The sequence below is a fragment of the Felis catus genome, chromosome C1, assembly GCF_018350175.1.
Source record: "Felis catus isolate Fca126 chromosome C1, F.catus_Fca126_mat1.0, whole genome shotgun sequence".
Taxonomy (NCBI): Eukaryota; Metazoa; Chordata; class Mammalia; order Carnivora; family Felidae; genus Felis; species Felis catus.
The window spans coordinates 142,625,484-142,637,008 of record NC_058375.1 but is presented as its reverse complement, the minus strand read 5'-3'; positions in this window follow the sequence as shown (position 1 = coordinate 142,637,008).

Genomic DNA, 11,525 nt, shown 5'->3' with positions numbered 1-11,525 from the left:
GCCTCTGGCAAATGTAGCTATTTAAGTTTAAATTAATTTAAATGAAATAAAATTAAAGATTCAGTTCTTTAACTGCACTAGCCACATTTCAAGAGATCAATAGCTACAGGCAGCTAATGGTTACTGTATTGAAAAGTGCAAATATAAGACACATCCACCATTGTCATCCACCATTGTTCTTTTTTAAGTGCTACAGTAAGTGCTTCTGAGCACTTACTATATGAAAAGCTCTCCTGATCCCATTTAATCTTTGTAGCAAACTGATGAAGTATACACTTATAGATAAGAAAACTGAGGTTCCTAGAACTTAAGTATTTTCCCAAAATCACATAGTAAGTGGGAGGGCTGTGACTTGAAGTTTCATCTGACTTTAAAAACAGATGCACTGGGCACCTGGGTGGCTCAGTTGGTTAAGCGTCCGACTTTGGCTCAGATCATGATCTTTCAGTTTGTGAGTTTAAGCCCCGCGTCAGGCTCTGTGCTGACAGCTCAGAGCCTGGAGCCTGCTTCGGCCTCTGTGTCTCCCTCTCTCCCCCTCCCCCATTCATGCGCAGTCTTTCTCTCTCACAAATAAAATAAACATTTAAAAAATTTTAATAAAATAAAAAAATAAAAATATGGCACAAAAACAGACACATAGACCAATGGAATACAATAGAAACCCCAGAATTAGACCCACAAAAGCATGGCCAACTAATCTTTGACAAAGCAGGAAAGAATATCCAATGGAAAAAAGACAGTCTCTTTAACAAATGGTGCTGGGAGAACTGGACAGCAACATGCAGAAGGTTGAAACTAGACCACTTTCTTACACCATTCACAAAAATAAACTCAAAATGGATAAAGGACCTGAATATGAGACAGGAAACCATCAAAACCCTAGAGCAGAAAGCAGGAAAAAACCTCTCTGACCTCAGCCGCAGCAATTTCTTGCTCGACACATCTCCAAAGGCAAGGGAATTAAAAGCAAAAATGAACTATTGGGATCTCATGAAGATAAAAAGCTTCTGCATTGCAAAGGAAACAATCAACAAAACTAAAAGGCAACCAACGGAATGGGAAAAGATATTTGCAAATGTCATATCAGACAAAGGGTTAGTATCCAAAATGCAGAAAACACGAATAGACACTTCTGTAAAGACATCCAGATGGCCAACAGGCACATGAAAAGATGCTCAATGTCACTCCTCATCAGAGAAATACAAATCAAAACCACACTGAGATACCACCTCATGCCAGTCAGAGTGGCTAAAATGAACAAATCAGGAGACTATAGTTGCTGGTGAGGATGTGGAGAAACGGGAACCCTCTTGCACTGTTGGTGGGAATGCAAACTGGTGCAGCCGCTCTGGAAAACAGTGTGGAGGTTCCTCAAAAAATTAAAAATAGACCTACCCTATGACCCAGCAATAGCACTGCTAGGAATTTACCCAAGGGATACAGGAGTGCTGATGCATAGGGGCACTTGTACCCCAATGTTTATAGCAGCACTTTTAACAATAGCCAAATTATGGAAAGAGCCTAATGTCCATCAACTGATGAATGGATAAAGAAACTGTGGTTTATACACACAATGGAGTACTACATGGCAATGAGAAAGAATGAAATATGGCCTTTTGTAGCAATGTGGATGGAACTGGAGAGTGTTACCCTCAATGAAATAAGTCACACAGAGAAAGACAGATACCATATGTTTTCACTCTTATGTGGATCCTGAGAAACTCACCAGAAGACCATGGGGAGGGGAAGGAAAAAACAAACAAAAAAAAAAAGGTGAGAGAGGGAGGGAGCCAAAACATAAGTGACTCTTAAAAACTGAGAACAAACTGAGAATTGATGGGTGGGTAGGAGGGAGGGGAAGGTGGGTGATGGGTATTGAGGAGGGCACCTGTTGGGATGAGCATAGGGTGTTGTATGGAAACCAATTTGACAATAAATTTCATATTAAAAATAATAAATAAATAAATAAATAATAAATAAATAAATAAATAAATAAATAAATAAATAAAAACAGATGCACTAAGCCACGGAAAATAAATTACTGGGTAAGGAAAAATGAGTTCTTTACCAGACAGTGGCATCCTAGATTGAACTTTCTGTGGCAGGAAAAATTCAGTAAGCTCTTGACTAAGGGAACAAAATGATAAAAATGATGTTTCAGGATAATTAAGTTGGTTTTATGTAGAGGTCTTTAGAAGAGAAAAGACCTTTCTGAGAGACATGCAGCCTTATGGGCTTGTGACTTGGTTAACAAAGCATAAAGTTGATCTCAGCCTCTTTGTATTCCCTACATTTGGCACCCTTTTTCAACAGGAAGAATTGTAAGACATGGAGGAAACAATGGCCTGGGATATAATGGAAGCAATGGCAAGGAGAAAGGGGGACGGGAACAGCAAAAAGTTTTGAAAAAATAAGTGAAAAATTTAGAAAGAATAGTGGAGTTAGCGCTTACTCCAGGGTTTCCAGTACATTCGTCCAAAATACTGTGGTGCCTGTGCTAGGAGAGAGGGAGAAAAAGATTTCTATGGAGCTTAGAAGCTGTTAATCCACTGTGTGGATTAAAAAAATAAGACCCATCTATATGTTGCCTACAAGAGACTCATTTCAGACCTAAAGACACCTGCAGATTGAAATTAAGAGGATAGAGAAAGATTTATCATGTAAATGGATGTCAAAAGAAAGCTAGGTTAGCAAAACTCACCTCGGAAATATAGACTTTATTTTTTGTTTCAAGTTTTTATTTAAATTCTAGTTAGTTAACATATAGTGTAATATTAGTTTCAGGAGTAAAATTTAGTGATTCGTCACTCACATCTAACTCCCAGTGCTAATCACAAGTGCCCTCCTTATTATCCATCGCCCATCTAGCCCATCTCTTACCTGCCCCCCACCTCCAGCAACCCTCAGTTTGTTCTCTATCATTAAGAGTCTCCAGACAAAATATAAAACAAAGACTGTAACACGACATAAAAAAGGACACCATATAATAATAAAGAGGACAATCCAAAAACAAGAAATAAAAACAGTAAATATTTATGCACTCAACCTGCAAGCACCCAAATACATAAAGCAGCTAATAACAAACATAAAGGAACTAATCAATAGTAATACAATAACAGCAGGGGACTTTAACACCCCATTTACATCAATAGGGACGTCATCCAAACAGAAAATCAACAAGGAAACAGTGGCTTTGAATGACACACAAGACCAGATGGACTTAACAGATATATTTAGAACATTCTATCCTAAAACAGCAGAATACACATTCTTTTCAAGTGCACATGGAACATTCTCTAGAGTAGATGGCCTATTAGGCCACAAAACAAGTCTTAAACAAATTCAAAAGATCTAAGTCCTACCATTCATCATTTCTAACCACAACAATATACAATTAGAAATCAACCACAAGAAAAAAAACTAGAAAGAGCACAAATACATGGAGGTCGAATAACATGCTACTAAACAATGAAGAGGTCAACCAATAAATAAAAAATTACATTGAAACAAATGAAAATGAAAATACAACAGTCCAAAATCTTTGGGATGCAGCAAAAGTGGTTTTAAGAGGAAAGTTTATGGAAATACAGGCCTACATTAAGAAGCATGAAAAGTCTCTGGGGCACCTGCGTGGCTCAGTCGGTCAAATGCCAGGTTCAGCTCAGGTCATGATCTCATAGCTCGTGAGTTTGAGCCCCGTGTCAGGCTCTGTGCTGACAGCTCAGAGCCTGGAGCCTGCTTCGGATTCTGTGTCTCCCTCTCTCTCTGCCCCTAACCCACTCGCATTCTGTCTCTGTCTCTCTCAAAAATAAATAAACATTAAAAAAAAGCATGAAAAGTCTCAAATAAACAACCTAACCTTACATGTAAAGGAGCTAGAAAAAGAAAAATAAACAAAACCCAAAACCAGCGGAAGGAAGGAAATAATAAAGATTAGAGCAGATATAAACGAAGTAGAAACTAAGAAAGCAATAGAACAGATAAATAAAACCAGGAACTGGTTCTCTGAAAAGATCAACAAAACTGATAAACCTCTAGCCAGACTAATTGAGGGGGAGAGAGAAAGAAGAGAGGACTCAAATAAACAAAATTAGAAATGAAAGGGGAGAAATAACAACTGATACCACAGAAATACAAAGGATTATAGGAGAATATCATGAAAAATTAAATGCCAACATATTGGAGAACCTAGAAGAAATGGATACATTCCCAGAAACATATAACCTCCCAAAAGTGAATCAGGAAGGGGGCGCCTGGGTGGCTCAGTCGGTTAAGCGCCCGACTTTGGCTGAGGTCATGATCTCGCGGTTCGTGGGTTGCAGCTAAAGACACCTGCAGCTCTGTCAGCTCTGCTGACAGCTCTGAGCTCTGAGCCTGGAGCCTGCTTTGGATGCTGTGACTCCCTCTCTCTCTTTGCCCCTCCCCCACTCATGCTCTGTCCCTTTCTGTCTCTCAAAAATGAATAAACGTTATAAAAAAAAGTGAATGAGGAAGAAATAGAAAATTTGAACAGACTGATTGCCAGCAATGAAATTGAATCAGCAATCAAACAACTTCCAACAAACAAAAGTCCAGGACCATATGGCTTAACAGGTGAATTATACCAAACATTTAAAGAAGAGTTAATACCTATGGTTTTCAAACTATTCCAAAAAATACAAGAGGAAGGAAATCTTCCAAATTCATTCTATAAGGCCAGCATTACCCTGATATCAAAACCAGATAAAGACACCACAAATAAGGAGAACTATAGGCCGATACTCTGATGAACACAGATGCAAAAATCCTCAAAAAAACACTAGCAAACCTAACCCAACAATACATTAAAAATCATTCACCATATCAAATGGGATTTATTCAAGGATGTAAAGTTGGTTCAACAATCACAAATCAATCAATGTGATACATCTAATCAATAAGAGAAAAGATAAAAAGCATATGATCATTTCAATAGATGCAGAAAAAACACTTAACAAGGTACAACATCTATTCATGATTAAAAAAAATAAAACCCTCAACAAGGGGCACCTGGCTGGCTCAGATGGTAGAGCATATGACCCTTGATCTTAAGTGTCATGATTTTAACCCCCACATTGGGCAGTAGGGCTTACTAAAAACAAAACAAAACAAAACAAAACAAAACAAAACAAAACAAAACAAAACAACAAAAAAACCCACCTCAACCAAGTAGGTGTAGAGGCCATAATAAAGGCCATATATGAAAAACTCACACTGAACATCATATTCAATGAGGAAAAACTGAGAGCTTGCCCCGACGGTCAGGAACAAGACAGGATGTTCACTCTTACCATGTTTACTCACTCTTATTCACCACAGTACTGGAAGTCCTAGGCACAGCAAACAAACAAACAAAAAAGACATTCAAATTGTTAAGAAAGAAGTAAAACTTCCACTCTTCACAGATAACATGATACTATATATGGAAAACCCTAAAGACTCCATGAAAACACTACTAGAACTGATAAATCAATTCAGTAAAGTTGTAGGACACAGTATCTCTGTTGAGGAATATATTTCATTTCTATACACTGATAATAAAGTGTATAGAAATGTAATTTCTATACATTCTAAAGTGTATAGAAATTTCTATACATTCTAAAGTGTATAGAAATGTAAATTTTACAGAAAGTAAAATTAATTTAAAAAATCCCATTTACAATTGTAACAAAAATAGTAAAACACATGGGAAAAAACTTAACCAAAGAGGTGAAAGATCTGTACTCTGAAAACTATAAAACAACAATGAAAGAAATTGAAGGTGACACAAAGAAATGGTAAGACATTCCATGCTCATAGATTGGAAGAACAAATATTATTAAAATGTCTATACTAACCAAAACAATCTACACATTTAATACAATCCCCATCAAAATACCAATAGCATTTTTCACAGAACTAGATCAAGCTAGAATGTATTATGCTAAGCAAAATAAGTCAATCAGAGAAAGACAAATACCATATGATTTCACTCATATATGGACTTTAAGAAACAAAACAGATGAACATATGGGAAGGTGGGGAAAAAAGAGAAGAAAGGGAAACAACACAATCTTTATCTTAATGATAAAGAACAAACTATGAGTTAATGGAGGGAAGTGGGTGGGAGATGGGCTAGATGGGTGATGGGTACTAAGTAGGGCACTTGTGATGAGCCCTGGGTAGTGTATGTAACTGATGAATCACTGAATTCTATTCCCAAAACCAATATTACACTGTATGTTAACTAACTAAAATCTAAATTTAAAAAAAAGGGGAAAAAAGAAAAATAAATAAAAATTAAAATCAAATATTACTCTAAAAAAAAAGGAAAATTGATAGTTGTAGGGGTCACGCAGAATAGGTGAAAGGGATCAAGAGGTATAAAATTTCAGTTATAAAATAAGTAAGTCATGGATATATATATTTATATATGGCACGATGACTATAATCAATAATATTGTATTGTAAATTTAAAAACTGCAAAAAAAGTAAATCTCAAAATATTTCTCATCACAAGAAAAAATATGTAACTTTGTATGCTGACAGATGTTAATTAGATTTATTGTGGTGATTATTTTGCAATGTACACAAATTTGAATAATTATGTTGTATACCTGAAACCAATATAATGTATGTCAATTACACTTAAATAAATGCTTTAAAAAAGTCTCTCAGGAACCAACCCAAAGACAACAGGGGAGACAAAAACAAGCACATCAGAAGAAAGTTAGTCTCTGAAACCTACAGTTACAGCAAACAATAAACACAGCCTAACCCTTAACCAGATAAATAGGCATCAGAACTAAACTCAGGGGCACCTGAGTGGCTCAGTGGGTTAAGTGTCTGACTCTTGATTTTGGTTCAGGTCATGATCTCACAGTTCCCGAGATTGAGCCCTGCATCGGGCTCCACATAATGGTGTGGAGACTGCTTGGTATTCTCTCTTTCTTCTCTTTCTCTGCCCCTCCCACCCCCCCAAGATAAATACTTTTTTTTAAAAGAACTAAACCCAGATATGGCAGAGATATTAGAATTATCATACCAGGATTTAAATTAACTATATTAATATGTAAAGGTGCTAATGGAGCAGGCTCCAGGCTCTGAGTTGTCATGCAAGAGCAGATGGGTAAATCAGATGGTAACTACACTTAACAGTGGTGAGCATTTTGTAATGGATATATAGTTGACCCTTGAACAACATGAGTTGAACTGCATGGGTCCGCTTACATGCAGATTTTTTTTACAGTACAGAAGTGTAAAGATATTTTCTTTTCTTTATGATTTTATTAATAGTATTTTCTTTTCTCTGGTTTTATTGTAAGAATACAACACATAATGTATATATAAAATACCAGATATGTTAATCAACTGTTTATGTTATTGGTAAGGCCTTGGTCAACAGAATGCAATTAGTAGTTAAGTTTTTAGGGAGTCAAAAGTTATATGTGGACTTTTGACTCTGCAGCGTGTCAGCACCCCTGAGCCCCATGTTATTCAAAGGTCAAATGTAATTGTCAAATCACCGTGTTGTACACCTAAAACTAATATAATTTAAAAAAAGAACAGATGGGTAATATTAGCAAAGAAACAGAAACCCGAAGAAAGAATCAAAAGGAAATACTAAATATCGAAAATACTGTACAGAAAATAATGTTTTTAATGGGGTCATCAATAGCCTGGACATGGCTGAAGAATCTGTGAGTTTAAGAAATGTCTAACATCCCTGCCATGTCTGAGTCTGGTTCTAATGCTTGCTCTTTCTACTGTTTTGTGTTGGTTTTGTCTTTCAGTACACCTTGTAATTATTGGCTGAAAGCCAGACATGATATGCTAAGTAAAAGAAACTGAAGAAAATAGGTCTGTAGCAGGAGGGTTTTATATTTGTCTGCTTAGGGGTTAGGTTGTGCTCCACAAAAGACTTACTAAATCAGAAACTATGAGGTAGGGTCCAGTAATTTGTGTTTTTAACAACCCCCACCAGCTGGTTCTGATGGATGCCAAATTTGAGAAATATCTCTGTACCATCACAATTACTAAGACCATGGTAAATTGGGGTTAAGCATAGGTGAAGGGCATGCACTGGTTTTATAATAGCTCTAACTAGCAGTTGAGAAAGATGAAGACAATTATAAGTACTGTGGAGTTGGTTGATTATTATTAATTGCTATTAATGTGCTGCAGGAAATGACAAGCTCAGGTTAGCCAGCTATCTACTCAAAGCATATCATAAAGGCTAGAAATCATCTATGGCAGCCTTTAAAGAGACTTTCAGAAGCTGGGTTCCTTTGAGAAATGGTTGCATCTAAGACTGAGGCAGAGAAAATACTAGATGAGCCTGAAGCATTGTAGTACCAGAAAGTAAAGAAATTCTCAAAAAAAAAAGGGGGGGACTTAGAAGTCATTTAGAAGAGCCCCCAGTGGGGCACCTGGGTGGCTCAGTCGGTTGAGCGTCCGACTTCAGCTCAGGTCACGATCTCGTGGACCGTGAGTTCGAGCCCCGCATCGGGCTCTGGGCTGATGGCTCAGAGCCTGGAGCCTGCCTTCGGTTCTGTGTCTCCCTCTCTCTCTGCCCCTCCCCCGTTCATGCTCTGTCTCTCTCTGTCTCAAAAATAAATAAACGTTAAAAAAAAAAAAACATTAAAAAAAAAAAAGAGCCCCCAGTGACCAAAGCTGGAACAATTTGAGCAAAACCAAACAAGACAGCAACAATAATAACAAAACATATTATTGGATTTCAACTCAAACTATAAAATACATGAGTTCATCCTGGACATAATTAAACAATTTAATAAATACATATATAGGAGAAAAGAGACCAATTTTCCTTACAGGAGAATTCTAATAATATATTTAGATATTCACCTTTATAGAAAGTAAAGCTTAATTCCCTCTCTTCCCTTTAAGGATGGGCTAGACTCAGTAAACTGCTTCCTTTAAATTTAAATTTAAAAAATGTTTTTTAAGGTTTATTTATTTTTGAGAGAGAGAGAGAGAGAGAGAGAGAGAGAAAGGGAGACACAGAATCGGAAGCAGGCTCCAGGCTCTGAGCTGTCAGCACAGAGCCCTGGGCAAGGCTTGGATGTGGGGCTTCAACTCATGAACTGCAAGATTATGACATGAGCCGAAGTCGAATGCTTAACCGACTGAGCCACCCAGTACCCCATCAGTAACCTGCTTCCTAAGAATAGAGTATGGAAAGAGAAAACTATTAACTATAAAGCGGAAGAACTTGGCAGCTGGTACATTTACCAAGTGCTGAACAGTTACCATCACCAGAAATCATGTGGACATCATGTACCCCCTACAATAATGTGATGAGGATACCTCACCTCAGAGGTATTCTTTCCAAAACCCTGTAATGCCTATTTAAGCACAAAAAAGACATGAGACAAACTTCAATTCGGGGACACTCTGCAGGATATCTGATCAGCACTCCTCAAGGCTATCAAGGTCATGAAAAACAAGACTAATAAATTGCCACAAACCAGAGACAACTAGGGAGGCATGGCCACTAAATGATATGTGGTACCTTGGTATGCAGAAAAGAGATAATATTGCAGTCTTGAGATTGCTATCCTTATAAAAGGCCTGCTTGCAAGGTTGGTCCTTGACTAGTGTCTGGGAGCTTAGATTTTTGGGAGAACTCCCACAATTCCCTTATAAGAATGACTCATGGCACCTAAACTATAGAACCAACACGGTTTATGCAGAACACCTGCTTTCCTTCTGAGAGTCTAGAAATTTGGGTGCATGTTAGCTAGAGGGTGCCTGTGTGACTAGCCCTAATAAAAATCCTAGGCATTGAATCTGCAATGAGCTTCACCCCATGTACCATTTCTCTTTGCTGATTTTGTTTTTTAATCCTTTCACTGTAATAAATCATTGTCATGAGGATGACTACATGTTGACTCTTGAGTCCTGGCAAGTCTTTGAAATTGGGATGGTCTTGGGGAACCCTGACATACTTGGGGAAAAAAAGAGGACATTAATGTAAGCACTGGTAAAGTACAAATAAAGTTTGGAGTTTAGTTAATGGCAATGAGCCAACGTTGGTTTCTTAGTTTTGACAAACGTATCATGGAACCATAAGATCTTAACAATAGGAGAAACAGGATGAGGGGTAAATGAGAACTCTCTATACTATCTTTGTAACTTTTTTGTAAATTTAAAATTATTCCAAAATAAAAAAAATTATTTAAAAAAATAACACAAACAAAATGCTTTGGAAATTCATGGGAAAGAATATACCATTCATCAGAGAAAGAGGGAGAGATTATCCAACTGAAACACAAAGAAAAAAATGAGGAGGGGGGATGAGAGTGCTTTATTTACTATAGCCAGAGGGACAGATGATAGTTTAAAAAAAAAAAATTAAACTCAGGACCTGACTCTGAGAGTTGCAGAATTTAGAAGGTTGAATTCAGAAACCCACCGCATATTTCCTAAATTAAAGTCAGGGCTCCGAAGGGAGAAGACTGAGACCCTGACACCCTAAGACCTAGGATGGAGATACCTGGGTGGATACTCTTGAGAACTTTTAGTGGATAGATTAACCTTAGTCCTCTGGACTAGGGACACTCACCCTTGCTACAGAATAGTGACCTCGTTTTGAAGACCACACAGAAGTCTCACCTTATGAAGATGCCTTCCAAGATGTTAGATTCCCTTTTTGAGATTTGCCACAACCATCTCCAGTGTTTCTAGACCAGTAACTAGGGTCAGCTCTCATTATGGTCTTACTGGGGAAGCACTGTCCCTGTTTTGAAAGAAAAAGGATTCTTCACCAAACATTTACTGGCAGAACTGGAAGAACACACATGGCTGGGGATGGATCTTGGTATATGCTCAGGGAAAGTGGTCTGAGGTCAGGATATTATATATTTGTTGAGCGTAAACCCAAAATAACCAAGAAAACTAAAGAACTGAATTGAACTGAAATTGATAAGATCATTTTCTGTTATCAGGGAGCCCCTGTTAGGGGCCTCAAAAGAGGTTGCATTATAGAAAAATGAAAAAGTTGCATTTCTTTGCACACCAGAATTTGTGAGCAGTCACTAACATATCTTTTAATTCCTCAATAACTTCATTAGGTGAAGTAGCAACAGACAATCTTTGTATCCTCTCGTTTCTAACACAGAGTCTGGCTCTTAGTGACCATTTGGAAATTTGTTAATTGGAGGAACTCACGAAGAGACTGAGGACACCCAGAGAAAGATAAATACCTATAGATTCTTGGGTATGCTTGCTCTTAAAGATACAGAGGACTGTCTTTAAAATGTTAATGCTTTCCACTGCTAATCCTCAGCCCTGTGCTCCTTCCTGTCTCAACACCAGCTCCTCAACAGTACCTCTTCTAATGGCTTTCAAGTGCTGCCATAGCCTCCGAAACTGTTCTGCCAGGGTCTGCTTCTTTAAATACATCATGCATGCTGATGTCAGATTACTATCCAGGAACTCTCTTTCGCATGTTACTCTGCTGCTCAAAATCTTTAAATGAGTATTTAGTGCCTTATATGCTAAAATTA